Source organism: Canis lupus, chromosome 23, assembly GCF_048164855.1.
Source record: "Canis lupus baileyi chromosome 23, mCanLup2.hap1, whole genome shotgun sequence".
Classification (NCBI taxonomy): domain Eukaryota; kingdom Metazoa; phylum Chordata; class Mammalia; order Carnivora; family Canidae; genus Canis; species Canis lupus.
Window position 1 is genome coordinate 4,860,656 of NC_132860.1, and position 26,251 is coordinate 4,886,906.

At 37.4% G+C, this 26,251-nt stretch overlaps 1 protein-coding gene and 1 long non-coding RNA gene across 3 annotated transcripts in view; both read right to left on the reverse strand.

Annotated features, from left to right (window-relative positions):
* Positions 1–21,190, reverse strand: part of LOC140614653 (uncharacterized) — a 49,742-nt gene extending 28,552 nt beyond the window's left edge. The window contains exon 1 of the long non-coding RNA XR_012015450.1: positions 20,690–21,190. This is a non-coding gene — a long non-coding RNA (uncharacterized lncRNA). The remainder of the gene's footprint in view (positions 1–20,689) is intronic.
* The window catches only part of LUZP2 (leucine zipper protein 2), a 458,806-nt gene that overhangs the window by 211,643 nt on the left and 220,912 nt on the right, over positions 1–26,251 (reverse strand). The gene's annotated exons all lie outside the window — the stretch shown is intronic.

Sequence of the window (26,251 nt, forward strand, 5' to 3'; positions counted from 1 at the left end):
TTATTAGTTTGAAAATTGCTTGTCCATCTGTAACTCCTTAGAAGTAGTGTCAAACACACAGGAAGGAAGCTCACCTAGCCAAAGTAAGCCTAACCTGTGCACTTCTTACCCCAGCAGTACTGCTTTGGTCATGGCTGCCCACTAGGCAAAGCATGATTTTTATGGGAAATGCATATTAGGTCCACTCCAGAAGCTGCAGGTGCAGCTTATTCTCTCCCTCACTCCACTCTCTCTAAGTTCTAGAAAATCCTTTCCCCTGTCCTAATGGGAAGCAGGGGGAAAGAGGATGCTCAGTAGGCAGGATGGAAAGACCCAGGTCCTAGAGTTTATAGCCTACAGGGAAAGTATACATTTTTCATCTGATGTCTCTAGACTGAATGTCCATTGTGTATTATGATTTGGTGTCACCCACCAGGCAGATGGGAACTTAGGGGACTCCTCTCCTCTGGTGGTAAAAATTGATTGCAAGTTCCCCAAATCAAAGTAAGATAGAATATAAGATGCTATGGATACAAAGGAAGAGGCTTACTATACTTCAAATTTTCAAATAAAAAAATAAACATAAAAAAGCACCTATGTATTTCACAAAGCATAGAGTCCAAAAAATAATTAAAATTTAAAAATAAAAAAGAGATTAAAAAAAAGATTTTATTTATCCATGAGAGAAATAGAGAGAGAGGCAGAGACACAGGCAGAGGGAGAAGCAGGTTCCATGAAGGAAGCCCGATGTGGGACTCAATCCCAGGACCCCAGGATCACGCCCTGGGCTGAGGGCAGATGCTCAACCACTGAGCCACCCAGGCGTCCCGAGAGAGACCTTTCTAATAACAGAAAGCAAAGGAAAATGAAAACAAAATTCCTTCTATTATTATGGGTTATCATAGTTGGAAACTGGTTCTCCTTTCAAATGTTCTCTTTACTTTGTATTTTTCTCAATGCCTGTCAGGCCCTCACTGGTTTCTCTCATAAATAACGAAGCCTTTAAAACATCTCAAAAAATAAATGGAAAAAAGGGACAGTTTGGTAAATTGTACTAAATGTTTGCCTATGGCTCTTATTAGTGTCTTGTCAGAAGTTTTCTAAGAAAAACCTGTCAATAAAGAGAACGTCCAGGCTAAGTCAGTTTTTATGGAGGTTTCCTGGTATGAATCCTAAAAGTTGTTGTCTTTGAATGTAATATGAAATTAAGATGCCAATGACAAAACATTTTTTTCAAATTATCACTGATGAGTAGATGGAGAGAGCCTTTATTGCAGAATGGCAGGTTTATTGGTAGAAGTAAGAGCTTTTGGATTTGAAATTCAGTTGCTTTCTGACCTTGAATGAGATTCTTAAACCTCTGAGCTTCAGTCTCCTCATGTGAAAAATGGGAAGGAAAGTACATTCCTTGAAAAAATTGCTTTTAGGATTAAATGAGATGATTTACATAAAAGAACTTCGAATACTCATTGCCAAACTTTAGCTATTAAAGATTATCATCATCATCCTCTTTGTTGACATCATATATCATCAACTGTGGATTTCAAAATTTCTATCTTTCTTAGACTAACAGATGTCAATTCTGAGTCAAATCAGAGTCTTAATTGTGGGGTGCCATAATTTTTGGAAAAACAAAAGGACAATTGTGTTAATAGAAGTTAAAATAATGCTTTCCAATAACAGGCCTGCCAAGAGCTATTAAAATACTAGTCAAAGGGGTGAGAGAATGTTAATGGACAGATACAACCAAAATAGGAGATATGTATATTTTTTGGTTGTAAATCATAGTCGCCGTGTATGTAGCTAGAAGAGTAATGATATTTGTATTTTGTGTGTGGGGGAGGTGTGACTAAAAAAGTACACAAAATGAATATTAGGACATAGGCCACAAGAAAGTCATTTCGACCAAAGATGAAATTCAGCATCTTGCATTATTTTATACCATAATGTGATAATGGCAAGGACTAATAGTTATTCAATTTTTAAGCACTTTATGCACACAAATTAATTTACCTCTCACAACTGCCCTATGAGTGATACTATTGCTTTTTCATGTAATTCAAGAGGATTTGAGGCTGGAAGTGGTGGCTAATGTCACCAGCTAGTGAGTGATGAGCTGGAACTTGAACACCAATACTTCGACTTGAAGCCTGAACCTCTATCCACCAAGCTCCGTTGTCTTCAAGTTCTACCCCACTTCCTACACATGAGGATGGTTTGCTGTACAGGATAAAACATGAATACGTAAATAGTTTGCACTACTCTTGAGAAGGATTTATTTCATTTACTTCAGTATCTACATAACCCATTCAACTAAGCTTTGCTAGAAATGTACTTCACAACAAACACAATCTGTGTACTATCTAAATTATGTCAAGTGTGAAGCAATATTTCACTTAAAAAGCTATTATAGAAATCTGCATTTTTATTATCTAAAGAAGTTCAGTCCAATTTGTCCATAAGAAAATTGAACTCATCAAGAGCTCACTAGTAGCCTGGTCACAAGCCAGCCCTATAAATTTTTGACATTCCAATCAGGGCCGAGGTGTATTGTATAAATCTTCTGGATCTCCTTTTTACTATCACTTTACTCTTTTTTTCTACACCTTGCAGCTTTGCACACACACAATGATTATGATTTCAAAACAAAGTAATAGTAGTAGTTGATATCACCTTTTATAAACCACCTATATCAATTAGAAAACTGAATTTCAAGGTGTTTGCGATTAATAATAAAATGTCAAGGGGATCCCTGGGTGGTGCAGCGGTTTGGCGCCTGCCTTTGGCCCAGGACGCGATCCTGAAGACCCGGGATCGAATCCCACATCGGGCTCCCGGTGCATGGAGTCTGCTTCTCCTTCTGCCTGTGTCTCTGCGCCCCCCTCCTCTCTGTGACTATCATAAATAAATAAAAATTAAAAAAATAATAAAAAAACTCTTAAAAAATAAAATAAAATGTCGTACCTATTTCCAACAACAGGTATAACTGAAAAGAGTGGCAAAGGATAGAGAAAACTAGGATATCATAACCATAGAAAATTCTGATCGAGTTATTTAAAAACACAATCCCAGGTGATATGGGAAGAACACAGCTTTATCTTGTGTGTTCCACTTGCTTAAGGTCTCGAAAGCACCAGAGCAATTTTTTTTTCCCTGAAAAATTCAACAAGCTTATTCACCACTTTGTGCTTCAAATGAACTCTTCTGGGGTCTAAAATTCAAAGTTGCACTCAAAAGACAAAGTTGTGACGCATCTGAGAAAACTTGAAATATTTGTACATAATGTCTCAAGGCATGGCTCTGGTCTATGGAGGGAAAGGAATCTCTCGAGAAACTTCATGCACAACACAGTAAGAAGTTTAGTTCATAACCACTCAGTCAACAGAACAAGGTGGGTCACTAAATGTCAGTGCCTTCTGTAGCCAACCAGGATTGTGCAGGGATGGGCACAGGCCAGTGAGGAGGGGTGCCATTCTGGGGTGTGCAGAGATGAGAGATTAGCAGTGACCCACACAATCTCAAGATAGTCTAGTGCCCTATGTTTCTCCTAGGTATCTAACTCCTTTCAGGATTAAGTCCAAAATATGTGAGAACACTGTACAAGTAGAGAACTGTAGAACGCTGAAATACGGACACACCTACAGTACAGACCCTGTGGAGAGCTCAAGTTCAAGTCAGAATATCTGGTTTAGTTACGAGATTCCTAAATCCTATAAATTATCGGAATCATTTCAATAAAGTATATTATTCCTTAATCAGTGAAATGAGTTTAGTACATTCACCTTCACATATTAGGAGAATTATATATAATGAAACTCATAAATATTCTCTACAAGAAGTATTTTCTTCACAGTTGTTGTTATTGCTATTACCATTTTATTTCTACTTCTTATGTTCTTTTAATGCTGTAGATATCAGATTCAGTTAGTGAATAATTAATGAACTTCCTGAACTCAAAAAATATATATACATACACACACACACACACACCAATTATTCCCAAGAGAAGATGGAGTAAAGGGCAAACAAACAAAATAAAAAGGAAGAAAACTGCAGATCTGAAAACACTTAGAGAAGTCATGACAAGTAGTACAAAATACATAAACCCTTCCATAGAGCTGTTTCATCACTAAATAATGTGTACAATCTACATGAATACCATATTAGTGGTCAAGAAACAGAAATAATTACGAGCTGTCTTAGTAAAGCAGGAGCACTTTGAAAAGCGAAATGGGCCAGGAGGTTAAGGGGCCAAGTTTGAATTCTACTATTGGGGGAGTTTCAACAACATTTAACTTCCTCTGTCCTCATTATTCTCAACACAAATAAACAAAGAAACCATCAAAGATGTTGTTTATAGCCAAACTATCACCAAATCTATTCAAATTCTAAAATCCTGTAAACTTGAAATCAACTTCTTGGTTAACGAGATTATTATGACTGCCACACTTACTCCTGTATCTTATTGATAGTGTGCTATCTTTTACCCATTAGCTCCAAGAGCACTTTCACAAAAATGCCTTGTTTGACTCTTGAAAGAACCTTAGGAGAAAGATAAGTCAGAGAATATTATTTATATTTTGTAGATGAAAAAGCAAAGCATAATTGAGAGAACAAAATGGCATGCTTCATTTATCTAAATTATAACACACTCAATTGATTTTTTCCTTCATAACTGGTTTATACAACCATCATAGCTCCTATTTCATTCTAAAGTGCTGGGAATCACAATATATAGGACAATGTCACTCAAGTGATTACAGCACAATGACTAGGAGTCTGAGGTTGGGATTTTAATTTTCATTAGGCTTTTTAGTCTCCTGATTCCATTTCCATGAGCTTGACTCTTAGCCATCCTAAAAATGCACATGCTTGCTATTGGGCACCATCAGGATTGGGGGAAAGAAGAAATATGAATTTGCACTCACTCAACCCCTACTATGGGAATCTGAGATTAAAAAAATAATAGTAAAATAAAATCTCTGCACTTGACCAGGATACTACAGAATATGTGGAGTGTCACAGTGTGCAACCAACCTGATGGGGCTCAATAAACACTACCCCACAATATGGCACCTTAGCATATTGACTATTTTAGCCTGAAGGAGATTCAGAAAATAGCAGAAGCAGGAAGGTCACCCTGGTCTTCCTCTCACCCTTCTTACCTGAAACAGATCATAAACCCCTCATGTGGGATGTACCCTCCCTATACCTGGAGGAAAGGTGCAACCTCATCTCTGAAGACCAGGGAATGCCAAGAACAGTCCTAACAACCACAACTAGCCAAGTTTCCCTGAGTTTACTATGATTACCCTATATTCCTTAGCCTATTATATTTCTACACAGTTGCCCAGTGTTCATCAAACCTAGCATAAAAATACACAGGCCTGTTGCTTTGGGTCTTTATTTCCTAAAAAAGTTTCCCATGTCACATAAAACTCTTATTAAATAATCACGTACGCTTTTTTCTTATTAGCCTGTCTTTGTCAGTTTAATTTTCAGACAGAGATCCTAGCAGAGTTGAGGAAAACTTTTTCCTTTTCTAAGAAGCCTTTGACTTTTCTCTTCTGTTGGGCCAGGGTTTAATAGCACTTCCTTCTCAAACTCTGTAAGTCAGCTAATGGGATCCGACAAGGCTAATAAGGCCAGGCTCTTTGATTAAATTCTTAACCTTCTACTTAGACTCAAATGGAGAATTTGACATTTAAAAGGTATTATCTTTACTTACCTGCTACTTGAAATGACAAACACAAGGTCAGGGTTAAAGAAAACAGATTCTACTTTTTTCTTAAACTCAGTAAAAGAGAATTTTCTGATTTTCTTTTAATAAATGAGGATCAGAACACAAAAGGAAAAGGAGAAATGCATGTAAATATAGATCTCTCATGACTATGTTTAAGGACACAGATGGAGCTAGAGGGTATTATGCTAAGTGAAATAAGTCAGTCAGAGAAAGACAAATACCATACGATTTCAGTCATATGTGGAATTTAAGAAATAAAGCAAGCAAGCAAAGGGGGAAGAGAGAGAAGTAAACCAAGAATCAGACTCTTAACTATAGAGAACAAAAAGATGGGTACCAGAGGGCAGGTGGGTGGGGGGATTGGGGAAATATTTGAAGGGGGTTAAGAGTACACTTATCATGATGAGCACTGGGTGATGTATGGAAGTGTCAAATCAGTATATTGTACACCTGAAACTATATTACATGTATGTTAACTAACTGGAATTTAAACAAAAGCTTTAGGGGAATCCTTGGATAGCTCAGTGGTTGAGCACCTGCCTTCGGCCTAGGGTGTGATCCTGGAGTCCTGGGATCGAGTCCCACATCAGGCTCCCTGCATGGAGCCTGCTTCTCCCTCTGCCTGTGTCTCTGTGTCTCTCTCTGTGTCTCTCATGAATAAATAAATAAAATCTGAAAGAAGAAAGAAAGAAAGAAAGAAAGAAAGAAAGAAAGAAAGAAAGAAAAGAAGAAAGAAGAAAGAAAGAAAGAAAGAAAGAAAGAAAGAAAGAAAGAAAGAAGAAAGAAAGAAAGAAGAAAGAAAGAAAGAAGAAAGAAAGAAAAGAAAGAAAGAAAGAAAGAAGAAAGAAAGAAAGAAAGAAAGAAAGAAAGAAAGAAAGAAAGAAAAAAGAAAAATGCCAGAATTTCACGAAAGGAAAATATCATTTAATGGCATATCTGGATTTTAGAACCAACTAAGCATTGGTTCAAATCGAGTCCCTGGTTTTTACTATCTGGGTGAAATTAAGCATGCCAACTTCACTGGCATTCATTACATTTTCCATGAAGCCAGAGATAATAACATTTGCCCTAGTGGGTTGCTATAGAGATGAGAGTAGTAATACATGTAAAAAGCCTACTAGCCCATCACCTCACATAGAGTAGGCACCCAGTAAGTGGTGCTAGAAGTGGTTTTGTTATGTTATAGACTTGCATAAAGTTCCGTGACTTTGAACGTAGAAGTATAAGAGAGATAGGTTACAAGAGCTAAATAAAATTCTCTATACATAGAAAAAATGGGATATTTTAAAATAAAGGGTTCCATTTCAAAGCTCTCTAAGGTTAAAAGAAAGAAGAAAGAAAGAAAGGAAGAAGAAGAAGAAGAAGAAGAAGAAGAAGAAGAAGAAGAAGAAGAAGAAGAAAGAAAGAAAGAAAGAAAGAAAGAAAGAAAGAAAGAAAGAAAGAAAGAAAGAGAAAGAAGAAAGAAAAAAGAAAGAAAGAAAGAAAGAGCAAGCAGGCAAGTAAGCAAGCTTTTTTTTCTTTGGATTCAACAACAACAACAAAAACTCAAAAAGAAACAGACCTGAGCATTAGGAGAAAATCCTTGACATATCCTTATCACATCAAAATCCTTACCATATCAAAGATTCTGCTCCCTTGACTTTACTGCTTTCATGGTTTGAAATTTGGATCACAGAAAGGGTGTTTCTGATAATTTCAAGACTTTACATAATAGGATTATAGCTTGAAAAGACTAAAAATTTGATCCATAAATAGTTTCCCTCTTTCCTAAAAAAGAATATAACTTGTAAGTTCTTTACTTAAGATAACCAATAAGGTAATTTAACTCTTTGATGACCAATTAAACAGTTTGCTAGTAATTATTTTAATTATATTACCTTGTGAGATTCCGGGAGAAATTGTTATTTATCAGTTGTGCTTTGGTCTCCTATGGCATGAAGGCAAAGCTCTGGACACTTAGTGGACACATTATTACTGAAGTCATTGCTGAGCACTCTCTCATTATCATGACAGAGAGATAACAAAAATCAAATATAAGAGCTGTTTAATACGCAACTAGTGGTTTTCAGGGAGGAAAAAAAAAAAAAAAGCTTTAAAAAAAACTAAAATAGGGATCCCTGGGTGGCGCAGCGGTTTGGCGCCTGCCTTTGGCCCAGGGCGCAATCCTGGAGATCCGGGATCAAATCCCACGTCAGGCTCCCGGTGCATGGAGCCTGCTTCTCCCTCTGCCTGTGTCTCTGCCTCTCTCTCTCTCACTGTGTACCTATCATGAATAAATAAAAATTAAAAAAAAAAAAAAAAACTACAATAGAAGTAGTACCGATTAAAAGACAAAAGACTATTCAAAGTGAGGAAATTTAAGCACATATCAATTGTACTTATAATCATAAATAGTTGATGGAGAAGCAGATTATGATAAAGATTTGACACTGGCCTCTGAATTTCAAGCAGTTTTTCTCATATCATGATAAATACTGTTAAAATATATTTATTTACCAGTTATATAATTTATATATATTGTATAGAAACCACCTAGAAGTCCACTGAAAATGCCACCGTATCCCACAGAAAGGTGTAGCTTTAAAGTTAAATGCAAATTTATAATGAAAATGATTCCTGAAAATGTGGTGGTCAAAAACTTAGGACAGATTTATTTAATTTTAATTAAACTTGCTTATTCAGTCAATATTGAAAATATTTTAAAATGGTAGATATAGCATAAAATCACTAAGATAAAACTCTACTATTTATTTTTATATGTAGGGGTACAAGAAAAAGGGAGACATTAAAGATGACCACAAATTGTCTCAACTCCACAAATGAGGAAGTTAGTAGAGGAATTAATTGCTTTTGGACTTCTTAAGTTTGAGGTGTCATTGTGTTATGCATCCCTATGCATACAAATAGGGTTGTTGAGGAAGCATTTAGATACAAGTACCTGAAATCCAAAGGAGTGGTCTCAGCAGAAAATATGAATATGAGAAGTATACATTCCTCAACACTACTCACAAACTTGACATGGAAAAGGCCACTTAAAGAATAGGTGGAAAAGGGGCTGGCTCAGTTGGTTAAGTACTCAACTCTTGATTTCAGCTCAGGTCATGATCGCAGGTCATGAGAGGGAGTCATGCCTCAGGCTCTGCACTGAGCATAGAATCTCCTTAAAAATCTCTCTCTGTCCATCTCCCTCCCCCACCCCTCCAACCATACTCACACACATGCACATGTTCTCTCTCTCTCAGAAAAAAATAAAAATAAAAGCAAAAGAAAAGAGGATTAAAGACTGAAGTTGTACCCCAACAATGAAATATCTAAAAAGTCAAATAGTTATCAAAGAAGAATGAGTAGGAAAGGTCAATGAGAAAGGAAAATATCCCAGAGATATAGAGTCACGAAACCCAAGTGAAACAAATATTTTAGGAATGTGGGAGTGATCACATATTGCAAATACAGATACTATGACTTAACATGAGAACTTGAACTAACATTCCAATTTAGCAGTATGGAGAATACTACTGGACCTTGAAAGGAAAGAGCTGTCTTTATAGAAGTGGGGTCAAGTGTGAATATATATGGATGAAAATATATTTAAGATTACAGGCAGTCTTTCAAAGAGTTTTGATAAGAGCAGAGACATAAGGCAGCAACAGTAAGGCAATCCAGGGTTAAGCCATGACATTTCAAAGATGGGTGATGCAGCAGTATAGTATTCATGAAATAGAGAAATTGATGATACGTAAGAGAGAAGGGATAATTATTAGATATTCTTGAGTATGAGTATAGATCCAATGCACAAGTGTAGGGACTGACTTAAGAGTATGGGTAATTCACTCAGTATAAGCAGTAAAGGCAAGGTAGATGGGTAACAGTGTAGATAGATTTCTAGATGTGCTGGGAGCAGGTAAAAGCATTCTTAAAAATGTATTAATCAGGTTTCTTTCAGAAAAGACTGGACGATCAAATTAACATCAATTTATGGAGGTTTGATGGACCATTCCTCAAGATGTAGGAAGTGTGAAGGAGAACCAGAAGAAGTACTACAGGAGACTGAAGCTATAACTACTTTGGGTAGGAAGGGCGGAGATATAAATCCTATGGAAGAAAGTTAAAATAGAGAGATATACCTTAACAGAAACCATGGATTCTGGTTGAAGATCCTAACAGCTCTTGCTGACCATGTATAGAGAATATACAAGTGTACTGACCTCACTATCCAGCCTCCTTCCATCTGCTTCCAGGTATTCCCAAGCCCAATGGGAAGCCAAAAGACAAAATAACAAACTGAAACAGTCTACAGCATACAGATTTAGGGGACACAGAGAAGTGTAATAATAGCTAGAAAGTAGACCTGGCAGGGAAGATAAACAAATCAGCATAGATAGCTTCTATTTTTTTGATGAAAGAAGCAGCAGGGTATGACATTTAGTTTTGTTTTGTTTTTTTTTTTTTTTTTGATAGTCACAGAGAGAGAGAGGCAGAGACACAGGCAGAGGGAGAAGCAGGCTCCATGCACCGGGAGCCCGATGTGGGATTCGATCCCGGGTCTCCAGGATCGCGCCCTGGGCCAAAGGCAGGCGCCAAACCGCTGCGCCACCCAGGGATCCCGACATTTAGTTTTATGTGTCAACCTAACTGGCCTGCAATACCCAGACATTCAATGTAACATTATTCTGGATACTTCTGTGAGTGTGGTTTTGGATGAGATTTATATTTAAATTGGTAGACTTTGAGTAAAGCAAGTTGCTCTGTAATGCGGGAGGGCCTCATCCAATCAGTCGAAGGAAGGATAGGACAAAAGACTGACTCCAAGCAAGAAGGAATTCTGTAGCTAACAGCCCTGAGACCCGACCTGAAACACTGGCTCTTCTTTGGGTCTTAAGCCTGCCAATCTATCCTGCAGATTCTGTACTTTCAACCTCTATCATCATGTGAGCCAATTCCTTAAAATAGATCTCTCTCTCTCAATATAGATGGATATGTTTTGATATAAATGATATATATAAATCTCTCTCTCTCTCTCTCTCTCTCTCTCTCTCTCACACACACACACACACACACACACACCACACTTTCTACTGGTTGTATTTTTCTGGAGAAACCTAACACACAGAGATATCAACTAATACAGTGGGTTGAGCAAGAGGAGTTTAAAGTTTGAGGAGACAGAAGGAAGTACACAACAGGTATCATTTGGGGAGAATTAATAGACTGTGCAATGTACAAGAATGCAGGACTGCTTAGCAGTAAGAGTCCACTTAAGATCATTGATCATAAGTTCAAAATGAGATCAGTCATCATGCTTTTTTGATTTTTACTAGACACAGTCCCCTGCACTAGGGTAGGTATAAGGAGATTTAGATTTAATGAAATTTGGGATTTAGTCATTTGTGTATGGCAAAAGAAGGGAGGCATGAGGGACATGAGGGATCATCAAAGGGGGTGATTATTAGAATGAGTAGTACAAAGTAGGATGGAAAAGGAAGAGATGCGAGAACATGGTGGTTAGGAGACAACGAAAAGGTTGTGAGATCAACGGGTATATGTTTGCCAATCAAGGCCAAACTAACATATCGATCAAAAAACCCAAATGGGTACCATTATCTTTCATTAACTAAGAAATAAGAGCACACTGATAGTAAAATAAATACTATGTCTTGGTACTTAGCCTTAAAAGACCCCTATTTTGTTGTTTATCAGAGTGTCAAAGAGGGGAATGGCCAAGGTGTTCTACAAATGATTCCCTAAAAGACATGTCATGAAGAGAACATGTCAATAGCAACTCTCTTTCAAAATTGAAATTTTAACAATATGCAGTCTTACATCTGATAATAGAGTTAAGAAACAGGATTTGGGAAAATAACATGTTTTCATACTCAGATCAAGTTGGCGATCCAAGTTTCACACATATGTATGCATGCATATATTGGTATCTATAAATATTTATTTGGTAAAATACATATGTGTGATACAATCTATTAGAGACAGACACTTTTCCGAAGATTCAGAGTTGAAGTGGAAAATAAAATTAGAGATGGAGCTAGGGACATTCCAAACATAAGTTTAATTCCTGCTTTTCATCCTATTTTTACTTAGACTTTTGCATGCTGCGGTGCTCTAAATGGCTGTGAAAACATAATCAAACTTCCAGAACTCTCTGTCCAGTCTTAGTGATCTTCTCTTGACTTTGAGGTTCCTATGTAATTATTAGAAATAGCATTTAGCAAGGAGAATTCATGACTAAATCTGGGTCATTTTATTCCACTCAGGTGGTGTCCCAGTCACCATTTCTTGCAGGGATCAGGGCTTTGCACACAGGGAGCAACACGTTTTTGGTAATACTGATTCTGTGAACACCCTAAGTCCACCCGGGCAAGTGTGTCGCACAGAGAACCTAGTTTTGTTAGCTGTAAGGACAAGTACTGACTATGAACCTGACTTCCCATCTACTTTTAACATACTGCACAGAAAATAAATGGGAGAGAAAGAAGGATCTTCTGAAGAAAAAAAAAAAAATGAAAACAAAGGATCTTGTGGTGGGTGTTAGAGACCCATGAAAAAACTGTGAGTGACCAAAAACAAACCAATTAGAAACCTCAACTGAGTGCTTTCTCCACTGTACTATCACTGCTCACACTGATATTTTTAATAGATGTAAATGAAAAATCACTTGACAATATGCAATTTTATATATTTTAACATTAAATCCCAATGATAATAATAATTATAGGGATTAAAGCCAATATTGAGAGGCTGACTATAAGCCAGTGATTGTTCCCAGTACTTTCCATATACTGAAGTTTTCATAATAAGCCTATGACGTAGATACTATGTTTATCTCTATTTTATAGTTGAAGGAAGAAGGAATTAAGCCTGCCGAAATTGCTGGATTTATAACCAGTGTACACTCAATTCAATTTTTTGGAGTCATGGATAAACACAACTGACATTCTGAGCTTGAGGCTCTGGAAGACACAAAATAGTCAGAGGAGCTTAATTTTATAAGAACTTAATTGGCTGAAGTTTCAGAAGGATGCCCAATTATAGATATGGAAATACTAAGGCCTTTTTAAAATCATTACACGGGATCAAGGAGTAACTTGAGTTAGCAGGAACATTTAATTAACCGACTCATTCTTCAATTATGTTTATTAATTGAGGCTAAATATGATTTAAAAAAAATCCTCAATCCTTCTAAGTTTCAGTGACAATCATTTTCCAAGTGTACAGATCCTATTAAAGACTGTATAAATAGCATTTTTCTACTTATTAATATAGAGTTTCCTTATTGGAAATTTGTTCATGACGACATCTAGAAGAAAATGTAGGTGAATATGTAATCTAGTCAAGGATAGACTTCTAATCATTAAATTATTATCTAAATAGATCATTAGGTAGACAGATAATTAGACTGGCAGATAATTTCTTTAGGAGAGGGACAGATGTTATAAATAAGCAGCCATTTCTTTGAAGTTTACCAGAAATTTTTAGGACCATGAGAAAATCTGTATAAATGCCAGCTGGAAAGAAAAACATAATAATATATCCCATTTATAGAGGAATCAGGACTATATTTATTAGATACACTCACATATTCTAACTTATTCTTTCCATAGTAGAAACAAACAAAAAAATCCATATTTTTCTTATTTTCTTTATTCCTTTTTTTTCTATATTGAACATGCATGCATGCAGTTATATTTGGAAAATACATTAACCCTTTAAAATGTCTTATATAGGGGTGTTTGGGTTGCTCAGTGGGCTTAAGTGTCCAACTCTTGGTTTCAGCTCAGGTCATGATCTCACGGTGGTGAGACTGAGCCTCACCTCGAGCTCTGCTCTTAGAGGGGAGTCTGCTTGAAAGTCTCTCGTTCTCCCTCTGCCCCTGCCCCCACTCATGCTCTTCTCCCCCTCTAAAATAAATTCTAAAATCTCAGCATAAAGTCTCTTATATATAAATATATATTGAATACATTTTAAAGATTTATGCATATAAACTCACATATATAATGAAATTAAAATCATGAAATTCGTAATATGCTACTTATTTTTTAGGTTGCCCTAAGAGACACATTACGATCTCTTCACAACCCTGAGGGCTTTGTAAGGGCTTGAATAAAAAACATAATTATTTACCAAGTTGCCAGTGAGGGGCAAATGGTCCTACCAAGCAAACATAAGTGAATACAATGGTGTGCTCAGTCCCGCCACCTGCCTTGATGCTACCTGAAGCACTAAAGTAACTAAAGCATGGAAGGGAGCACATGCTCAAATAACTGCACTTGGAGAAAGGTGGCCAGAAGTTCTAGTTCTGTGAGTCCTAACTAGTGCCAAATAGAAACAAAGCAGCCGTACGAGGAATCAGCCTGGTCCTTTTAAAGCTTACGGCCTTTCACCTGTCAAAGGTCACCGGTGGGGGCAAGATGTGGCCTGAGACTTCCTCTGGCTTCACCGGTGTGTAAAAGATCACGTGGGTAGAATCAGAGCAATATTTTCATTGCCAGTCATAATCATGTGTTTACCTTAACTGAGTTTTTCTTCTTCATTCTGATCGTATTATAATAACATGTTAGGACGGAATTGACCACAAAGGTCCCCTTGAAAAGCTCATTAAGCTTCCTAATGAAATGTCAGACACTTCTATAGATATACCATTAATACTTCCAAGTGAATAACAACGTCTTCACAGGTCACAGACTACTTAAATTACTCAGTGAAACATGTCCCAGCAAGGCCCACCCTTTATTTAATAAAGCACGTGTTGACACGGTCAAAGCTGGCGTCCCTTTTTAATGCATCATTGGCCATCAATCCACCTACCCAACATACGGTTAACTCCTCCTTCCTCTCTCCCTCGCTTCCTGCCCTTGAACTGAGCGAGTAGCAGTCCCCCAGAGGGCGGCATGTAAGCGCCAGGGTGACAGGAACTAACCAGCAAGGTGAGGAAAGCCACAATAGAGAGACACATGCCTCCCGGGAGGGGAACAGATGAGGAAGTCAATCAATTAACGTGGGCGGGCTCTGAAAGGTCATCAAGGGCTGCCTTTCAAAGAAGGTTTGACTTCAAAAGCATCCGACTGCGGGGAGGAACTTATTTGTGGGGCGTGGAACCTGCAGGCCTTTGCAATGGGTTCCCCACTTTCACAAAGCTGTGAAATTCATATTTGGATCAAATTCACCCAGTTTCCCGAAAGGCTGATGTCAATTCACTTGACATCGGCCTTTTATCTAGTACTAATATCTAGTACTTTTATGTAGATGTGTAGATGTATGTGTATGTGTTTACTTTTGCACATGCACTAATGCCTAACCCATACGTGGAGCAAAAATGGTAATGTGTTAAAAGATAAGAGTCACGCAAAACTGACCTTTTGTGCAGATTCTACCTTTTATTTTTAAAGATTATTTATTCATTCTCTGCCACAGAGAGAGGCAGAGACACAGGTAGAGGGAGAAGCAGGCTCCCTGTAGGGATCCTGATGTGGAACTCGATCCCAGGACCCTGGGTTAATGCCCTGAGCTGAAGGCAGACACCCCACCGCCGAGCCCCCCAGGCATCCCTGATTCTACCTTTCTACAGTGCGGAGCATATAATACAAGAACTGCTTCTACATAGCTACCAATTCACTATTGTCCTGTCTAAGTGGAGGACTTAGACACTCTTTGAATTAATAGGAATTCCATAAATCCCCAGTGTTTGACCCCACGGCTTTAGAGAAGGAGACTTCTTGGGATAATACTGACAGAATGGAGATTCTGATTCTTTATTGCCAGACCATGCACTCAGCTTGCTTTTGAAAGGAAACAGGTTGTTTTCCGTTTTGTGGCATGACCAATGAGCAACTTCCAAAGAAAAAAGAAGAGGATGTCTATTAAAAAAAAAAAAATCTAATGGAATGAACACCACTAAGTAAATACACTGATGCAAATGTATCCTGAAAATTTGTTTTAGTCAGCATTGTTTCCCATGGAAATCTTCAAAGATTCTTAATTAATAAGTAAGACATGTTGGTAGATATTTTCAACATGAATGACGGTTAAAAAGATAAGGATTCTAAACTTGTCAGATCAAAAAAGAAAAGTGTAATTCAAACAAGATGGATTTTCTACCCAACTAAGGGGATTTAGCTATCTTAGAAAAACTTGCCTCTGACATCGTTGGGAGAAGAAAGTTCTGTGTCAGCTTACATGCACATTGTGCCATGCACTGTTCTGCTGATTGAGAGGACATTGAGCATGAAGTGATTCACTAACAGTCTCAGGGTCTGTGTCGAGGGGTGCATTTAATGATCTGACATAAGGGAAGCCTCGGAGCTGCACAGATAGCACCGGGGTCCATAAATATCCCAAAATAGTTTAAGAAGCAAAATGGGTTTCATTTTCCATTTCCCAGAATGTTGATCCTGAAAAAAGAAAAATAATCACCCCTCTCCCCCCAAAAGATGGGTGTACACCTAAAGGACTCAGGTAAGGTACTCTTTAGTTACTTATTAAGAACTTAACCATGTATCATGTGCTGCATTAGAAAGAGCGTGGGGGTAAAGAGTGAATAAATAGGTTCTTGTCCCACCCTGCCACAGACAAGTGCAACGCACTGTGAGAACTTTTAAGATATGAGAAATGTAGGGCAGGGCCAGAGCAGAGAAGGGAGCGTTAAGCTAGCTCTGACAAAGTCTACAGGGATGAAGGAAAGTTTTCTACAAAAGCTGAAGGACAGATATACAGTTATGATGATGATACTTTGCCTTATTTGTGAAAAAAAAAAAAGGAAAATTCCTCTCAAATAGGATATGGAACACTAAGAACGTTTATATGTTTCATAAAGAGTTTCTAGACTGAACAAGAACTTAACATTTAGTCAAATAAAGTATACATGGAAAAAAAAAAAGTATCTAAAAGAACAACTACAATTTTCTCTTTTTTATATAGCCAGGGACTCAGTTCTGTTCAGTTCCACTGTCCAGAAGATGGTAACCTGGTCCTAACTGCAACAGATGCTGGGAGGCGAGTAAATGGGAGTCCCAGCTAAGTAGGTATAAATTTCCTGCTAAAACTCACTTGTATGACCAAATACAAGACTGGGAGAAGGGACATTGACAGATACATGGCTGTTTCCACCATGATTTTAAATTCTCCTGGTGACCAAGGGAGGCAGTAGTGACAGACCACAGGTAAGTAGTGTATTTACCTAAAGAGTACATAACTTATGTGTTCTGCGATCTAAAAACTGTGTGAAATGTATGAAATTTTGAGAGATTGTTTGCAAAATCTAGTTGGAGATACACAACTTAAGAAATAAAACTTCTAAGCAAACTGCCTTCCAGTAACCAAATATCAAACTATTTTACAGCACAAGAAAGGGCCAATTCTTTTTTTTTTCCTTTTTACGTGGTAAAATAATACAAAAATCCATTACTAGCTTAGTCATTAAGCTTCCTAATGAAATGTCAGACACTTCTATAGATATACCATTAATACTTCCAAGTATTTATTATTCATCAAACCTGAAGAATATTAAAAACTTATTTGCAATAAATAAATAAATAAATAAATAAATAAAAAATAAAAACTTATTTGCAAATACCTATCAGCTGATAACCGAAAATTCTCAACTCCTTTCTGTTTACCTCTTAAAAATCAAAATATTAATATATATATATATATATATTTATCTAGCAAATTTATATATAAGTTAAGTTTGAGTTACAAGAAAAGTTATAAAATTCTATTAGTCTTATTTAGAAAAAAAAAAATCGGGCAAGTATAATTTCATTGAAAACCCGGGATAGCTGTTCTCTATTACGTCAAAGGAGGTATAATCTCATCTAGAAAATAAGAAATCCATGGGAATATGAGAGGTGTAGCATCTGACCCAACAGAAATAGCGTTATGAATACAAGAGGTTTATTTTCTCACAGCTGTGGCAAGAATAGTGAGCTTAGACCATGCAAACCTGCACGTGGTATGCAGGGCCTGTTCAAAGAGCCAGTTATTTAGGTGGTTAGTTTCACATTTATTTCAGAGTTGATAGTCATGGGGGTGGAAAAACGGTAGGTAGAGTTGAGAAAAGCATCTTAAAAGGAGAGGGGGAAAAGTGGAGAGCCTAGTTCCTCCTCTACTCTTCCCGAGCTCTATGAAACTAAGCAACTTGAACAGTCTCGAGGATTTCATTTTCCTTATCTCTCTTCCACTGCAGAATGTGTCCTGCTTGACTTCCGGTTCGTGCAAAGTGAGATCGTGTATATAAATGGGCTTGCTTGCCACCAACAAGTGCAATTACAAGTGCAAAATGCGAGGTACGGCAATGGTTAATGATCCAAATCTGGGTCCTATTTCTTAACATTCCAGATGCCTCATTTTCTGTGACTATAAAATTATTTAAATCCTTATTATAATATCCCAAAGTCCGTTGATTGCTTTGGCTCTCTGGCATTCGATTCTAAAGGTGCACCTGAATCTAGTGTTGCGGAACTATCTCTTGCTTATAGTGGCTAGCAGACCATTCAATCAGTTGTCCTGCTCTTCCTTGGCCAATACGAATACCCGAGACCCAAGGCAGACTATGGAAAATCCTCACTACGGCTCCCCTCGGACCATACTGGTAGTGCCACAATGGCCACTCTTCAAGAGTCCCCTTCTCGGCCCTTTAGAGTTACAGGTGGACACATCCCCTGACATTTCTGAGGACTCTGCATTTAAACAACAGAGTCCCTCCTGTCTACACTGAAGTGCAGATGGCCAAGCCTCAAGTCACAAGCACTGATAATAAACCTCTAAACCTTACTCAGGAGTCCCTAGACTAAAGAAGCTCTCCAAATGGTCCTTTTAAAAAATAATAATAATTTTTTTTTTCTCCAAATGGTCCTTAGGAGCCAGCCAGCAGCTGCCTACCAAGCAGCATTCTAGAACCACGTGTTGAGAGACTTCCTGTTCAAACTGTGGACTGTGCACTGGTGGGACTGGCATCACTTGGGAACTTGTTAGAAATGCAGAATATAGGACCCGCTCTTAAGCAGAATCTGCATTTTGTACAAGATCCCCAGTTGTTTTCATATATCTTAAAGTTTTAGAGGTATTGAGAAAGACAGTTTCAAAAAAAAAATGTTTTGGGTAAAGAAGAGATTATAAGTCAATGTGAAATGCCACATTTAGATAGGATATAATACATGGTTTTAGAAGGTTCTTAAATGTATAAAAACGTTTCTATGAAGTAGCAACTCACTCATAATTTCCTAATATAAGTTTTGGGTTATTAATATGTACCATGATATTTAAGAAATCTATTTTTCTTTTAGAGAAAATGGAAAATGATAATGGAAACGGAAGTTTCTCTTGCCTGGGGCTATACACATTCTTGGAACAAAGGCCTTAGTGAATGATGGACAACATCACTCTGTCTAGTGTTGCCTTCCGCAACATTCAGACATACGGTGGAAAAGGACCCATTATTGTTTTGAGAGGCCAAATATGGTAGGTTCCATCGATCCCAACAATGTTAGTATTTCTATTTCAGTGCAGAGTACAAAAAAGTTTCTCTGCACTAATAATCCACTAAGTCTCACTAAGTCTCCAGGAGGTTGAAACAATCTATGATTTTCACTATTATTAAAGTGAATAAACCATTCACAGAAGTGGGGAGGAGGGAAAAAAGCCCAGAAAGGGCAAAAAAGGTGAAGTGTTTTGGTTGATGGTCGAAATTACATTTAAAAGAAGTAGATCGATTTTCAAACTTCAGTTAGGCTTAGTGCGAAAATGATAAAAGATTGAACACAGTAACTTGAATTCACAGTATAAACTCTAGTTAAGAGTGGAAAGTGGGGACGCCCGGGTGGCTCAGCAGTTAAGCACCTGCCTTCGGTTCAGCCTGTGATCCTGGGGTCCCAGGATCGAGTCCCGCATCGGGCTCCCTGCATGGAGCCTGCTTCTCCCTCTGCCTTCCCTCTGCATCTCTCTGTGTCTCTCATGAATAAATAAATAAAATCCTAAGGAAAAAAAAAAAAAAAAGAGTGGGAAGTCCTAGCTCTCCTGTCAGTCTGGTTTCAAACCCCAACTCCACAACGGACTGTAACTTTTACCTCCCCATCCCTTAATTCATTCATGTGAAAACTATGGATGGTGGTGCTGAACGGGACTTGAAAAGGTTTAGCTCACACATTGGTTGGTGTCTTTACCAGTATTTATTAAAACATTATTTTCTTAAGGGTCTGTGCAGAAACAGTGTCACATGATAAAGGTGTTCTAGGAACCACAGAACCACGGATCTTGACTGATCCAGGTCTGTGAACCAGAGGTCTTTAAACAAAACAAAACAACAAACCGGGTGCATAGATTGAGTGGGATAATGCATGTAAAGCTCCTTTTTTTTTTTTTTGCATGTAAAGCTCTTAATATGGTACTACGCAGACTGGCCCTGGCTGGTCCTGTATACACAGTAAATACTAGGAAAGGTGAGTTGTCATCATCATCGTCATCGACACAGATCCACCCCAGGGCTAGCAGATGTCCTGTTTAATATGTTTTGTACAAGGCGAATAAGTAAAATGCTTGGTCCCTAGTATCTGTTATAGTGCTATGACATAATACGATGTCTTTTGAGAGGTCTTTCCCACATAAGACTAAGATTTGCAACAAAGCTTGGAAAGCATTTCAATCTTATTTCTGCCCTGCTGCAGCGCTCGGAACACAAGAGACATGTATAAATTATGGTTTAAGATGAAGCAGATGGGTATCTTGCCATCATGTATAAATTGCATTTACATGGACGAATGGAACTCTTGCCAAACTTTCAGTTCAGTTTCAAAATTAATCCCGGGAACAGTAGCTGCCATAACACACTTAAGTAGTTATTGTTAATGATAACCTGGATACCAATCTCTACTGTATTAGTTTCCTGAGGCCATTGTAATAAATTACCACAAATTTAGTGGATTAAAACAAATTTAGTGGATTAAAACAAGAGAAACTCATTACCTAACAGTTCTGGAAGCCAAAAGTCAGAAGTCAACAGGCTGACAAGATAAGGAAGCAACTCAAGTGTCCATCTACAGGTGAATGGATGAAGGAGATGTGGTATATCCACAATAGAATCTTATTCAGTCATAAAAAAAGAACGGAATCTTGCCATTTGTAACAACATGGATGGACCTAGAGGATATGATGCTAAATGAAATAAGTTGGATAGAGAAAGATGAATATCATACGATTTCACTCATATGTGGAATTTGAAACAAAACAAACAAAAGAGACAAAGACTCTTAAATGCAGAGAACAAACTAGTAGTTGCCAGAGGGAGGTGAGGGTGGGTGGGTGAAATGGATTAAGGGGATTAAGAGTACTATAATCTCGATGAGCACTGAGAAATGTTATAAAATTATTGCATTATTACTGTATGCCTGGAAGTAATAGGACACTGTCATTACACTTGTATTTAAAAATGAAAAAAAATAGGGGATCCCTGGGTGGTGCAGCGGGTTAGCGCCTGCCTTTGGCCCAGGGCGTGATCCTGGAGACCCGGGATCGAATCCCACGTTGGGCTCCTGGTGCATGGAGCCTGCTTCTCCCTCTGCCTATGTCTCTGCCTCTCTCTCTCTCTGTGTGACTATCATAAATAAATTTTAAAAAAATGAAAAAAAAATAAAAAATAAAAGATATCACCCCTCTCCCACCAAAAAAGTCAACAGGCCAAAATTATGGTGTCTACAGACTTCAGCTACTTCCAGAGGCCATACGGGTGGGTGTGTTCCTAGCCCCTTCCCGTCCCTCACGGCTGCTGGCACTCACGGACGTACTGTTGGGTTGCGTCTTTCCCATCTCCAAGGCCAGCACATTCAAAGCTCTCACTACTTTGTCTTCACACAGACTCCTCCTCTATGTGTCAAATAAGGACACTTGTGGTTCCACCAGAATAAATCAGCATAAGCTCACCTTAACTTAGGCACATATGTAAAGACTCTTTCTTTATAAGGTAACATGTACAATTTTCAGGGAGTAGGACCTACTATCTTTGGGTCATGCTCCAGCCTACTACATGTATTTTCCACGTAAAAGCTGATCAAAGACTGTACCATATTTGGTTTGTGGACAGCCTTATATTATAGGTAACATTTTTAAGGAGAACCAGGAGGGGTACAAAGGTAGTTGTTCTCATTACTATTCTCTCATCTGACCCTCATAACAACTGTGGGATGAACACGGTATTTCTACTTAAACGATAACAACATTTTTAAGTAACAGGAATGGTGTCTAAGATGTGATTTGAAGCTGGTGTATTTTTTAGGCCTCTATTTCAACTCTGCCAACTTTCTCATTACCCATGACACCTACAGTTGTGCTTCTAAGGAGTCATGTTTTCTGTGTGTCTGAAGGGGAAAATGCCTTATAATAGCCTAAGTATCGCCAAATATTTCCAACATTCCGTGAATTTGCACACTCACTAGAAATAAACTCTAAGGTAATGTTTTTTAAACAGCTTTTGTTAAAGTTAACATTTTACCACCCTAAATGTAGGCTGAATGAGGAAACCTTTTAAAAATGATCTTGGTGGATCACCTGGTAACTATGCATGTTGCACTTATTTATGACACATACTAGAGAACAGCTTAGTTTGACGTTCAACTTTTTAAAGACATTCCTAGAATATTCCAAGAAGCTCTAAGCAACCAAAAGACAATTTACAGTCACTTAGGTATTTGCTAGAAATATTAAGAGCCATCCTCTTGGAATTTATCTTGACTTTAATAGTTCAACATTATTAGTGCACAGGTTTGTGTTGCTTCTACAGACTAAGAATTTATAAACTTTGAAATCCTGAAGCCATAATTTAGGGAATCGCGGGGATCAATTCATCCAAACCACTTATTTTACCAATAACCCTCAGGAAGCTGTGGCTTCTCCAAGGCAACAGAGTAAGTTTGAGATGCTGATGGAAATTTCACTTGTTAACAAGCTCAAGTGAAGTATTTCTCTCATGCTTCCTTCCTCCCCCCTCCCTCCCTTCCTCTCTTTCTTCTTTCCTTGCTGGTTTCTATCTTTCACGCTTTCAGTCAGGAATCAAAGGACAATATCTTGCCTTCCAGCCCCATGTATAAAAGACTAGGGATAGCAAGTGTTAGTGATTTCTCATCAATAAGAGGTTTCTGATTCTCTGTGATCATCAAAATCAGTACAGGTTTGATTTCAGGAATAGTTCCTCACATTTCTGAGACTTTCATTCTTATGAGTTATGGACAATGGCCCCTCCCATATAATGCATATAAATATAATCTACTTAAGAAATATTTATTATTTTTTAAAAAAAGAAATATTTACTATTCACTCAACAAATATTTATCAAGTTCCTATGATGTTTCAGGAAAGATACAGAGGATATAATGCTGAAAAAAGATAATGCTCCAATCCTTATATATTTAAAAAAATGTGCATATAGTTAATAATACAGCACTGTGCACTTAAAATTGGTTAAGAAGGCAGATTACATGACGTGTGTGTGTGTGTGTGTGTTTTCACAGTCTTTATTTTTCAGAGCAGTTTTAGTTTTTTTGTTTTTGTTTTATTTATTTATTTATTTATTTATTTATTTATTTATTTATTTATTTTATTTTTATTTTTATTTTTCTCCATGCAGGGAGCCCGACGCAGGACTTGATCCTGGGGCCCCAGGATCACACCCTAGGCTGAAGGTGGCACTAAACCGCTGAGCCACCTGGGCTGCCCAGAGCAGTTTTAATTTCACAGCAAAACTAGGGGATGATATTGAGATCTCCTACGTACTCCCGATTCCACGCTCTCCCCACCAGAGCAATTACCTTTGTACAGCTAATGCACCTACAGCTTTGTCTCTCAAAGTTCATAGTTTACATTAGGGGTCACTCTCGGTGTTGTACACTTTGGGGGTTTGGACGCATGTATAACGAGGTGTATCCATCATGACAGTATCATGCAGAGCACTTCCATGCTTAATGACTTTCTGTGCTCCCCCTCTTCATCCCTGCCCTCCTCTCTAACTCCCGGCAACCACTCATCTTTTCACTGTATCCAGAATTTTGCCTTTTCCAGAATGCCATAGAGTTGGAATGACATAGTAGGTAGCCTTTTCTGACCAGCTTCTTTCATTTAGGAATATGTGCTTATGTTTCCTTTGTGTCTTTTCACAGCTTGATAGCTCATTTAGTGCAAATATTCCACTGTCTGGATTATTACAGCTTATTTATAGACTAATCTACCAAAGGAAGGTCGCTTCTAGGTTTTGGCATTGTGAATAAAGCTGCTATAAATATCCATGTACGAGTTGTTATGGTGTTGTGAGTTTTCGATGCTTTTGATAAATATCAAGGAGTGTGATTTCTGAATCATATTTAAAAGTATCTTTAATTCTGTGAGAATCTGCCAAACTGTCTTCCAAAATGCCTACCACTTTGCATTCCCAATATGTCATGTGATTTTACCAAAAAAGAAAAAAAAAAAGAGAGAGAGAATCAAAATGAACAAGTAAATCAATGAAGTATGTAATATAATTTCAAGAAATGTTACCTGTTATAAGGAAAGACAAGCCAAGATGAAGGGTCAGAGATTTTTCTCTTACTCATGGATTTTTAGAACAAGGCTATAAATTGTCTTAAATTATAGCCTAATATTTTTGATTTGGGTGTGGTACAAAGAAGTCGGCTATCTTGCCATTAAAACAATTATCTATTTCGGACACACTAGTACTTTCTAAAATGAAACTACACAATGATGAACTCAGAAAACAGTCATTTACCGTATCACTTTTGCCCCCAAGGAATAATCCCTATAAAATTAATATTTATGCATCCAAATTATTAAGAGAATAAGGAAACTGATCCCATTGTATTACTGTGAGCTTTTCTGAATTGTAAAAGTTCTCAGAGGCATAGCTAGCTATCCCATGTAGTAATTCTGAAGATAATACTAACACAACACCTACAAACTCATGGCGTATGCATTTCTATTATGGATTAACTGGGAGATCGTGTGTATATTTATAATTTTTAAGTCATTATTATTTAGATTTGTTTCTTCTCCTTGTCAATCCTTCCATCCATCTTCTCAAATTTGCTTAAATGAATCTCCCCCAAATTCCCTTTTCTCACGCCTCTAACTAGTTGTAGCTCCTTTGTCTTCCTCTATCCCAGCCTATGTTCTTGAGTAGACTACTTAACATGTAAAGTCGTCATGGAAGGGATAAACTCCATTGTACGTTTGGACATAAAGGCTGGGTTGGCACATAGGTTCCAGGAATAATGTTGGATTCATGATGCACAAAGGAGGTGATAATGGAGGGAAGGAGGGGCAGAGAAGCAAATACAACATAATAATGTATCTCTGAAAATTAAAAACAAAGAAATTCTATCATTTCCTTCCAGGCACAGAGATAGAGATTTCCCTATTGCCACTTGTCATTGAAAATTTGAATGTAGCAAGTAAATATAAAATGAGAAGAGTGAAGACACTGTTTGGAATGAGGGTGGAATTATTTGCAAGGGAGCATTGCTAACAAAAATATGGTGATGCAAATACATTGTGCATGACTTGGGACCTGAAATGATTAAAATTACTTACAGGCTCTGATGTGAGGGATACTAAGGAAATTAGTGAGGATGACAGGGAGGGATAGATGTATTCAGTGGTTTTCTGGATACATTTTATGAGTCTAATATCTAGTCACTCTTTTTCAATGAATTTTTCTTTCCTGTGGGAAATCCAGCTGTTTTCAAAAGGGCTAATCCCATCTTACAAAAGGGTGCGTGTGTATATATATATATATATATATATATATATATATATATTGCTTTTTCATTTAACAAATTAATATTTTGAGGTACATAAATATAATGTTTATATATATATTGCTTTTTCATTTAACAAATTAATATTTTGAGGTACATAAATATAATGCTTATAAAAAACATGAAAATAAGAAATCAAACTTTCTCCTTTACTTTAAGCATGGCAGAGAACCTAGCTATTCCCCAGCAGAAAATAGAAACAGTGACCCAATTGCTCTGAGGGCACATGTCACACAATCTCAATGGAGAATCATTTCTAAAATTGCATATAATTTTAGATGCAGGCATAGAGCCAACATTCTGATGCTAAATTAGAACTTGGCAGAATTGATTGCAGCAGGAAATAAAATAAAATTTAAGGTAGATTGTAATCTCCCGTAAGACAGCAGTTCTGGCTTACTTCTGAAATGCAGAGTAAAAATGATGTGTCCCTGCAAAGTAGAAAATTCACTGATGTAGTTGTATCTGGCACTGGAAATTCTCAGATTTATTTTTCTGTGTATTATGCTTTGGCTCTATCAGATTGGCTGCCCCAATCCTTTCTTATAACACATACCTACAACATTGATCTGGACACTAAAAGCACATACCTGCTTTAAGTATGAAATTGGATTCAGCTACAATCATCAAAATTAACTGCTTTCTTTCACCAATAAATAGCTAACAATCTTTTTAATATATATTTTTAAGTATTTATTTTATTTTATTTTATTTTATTTTATTTTAT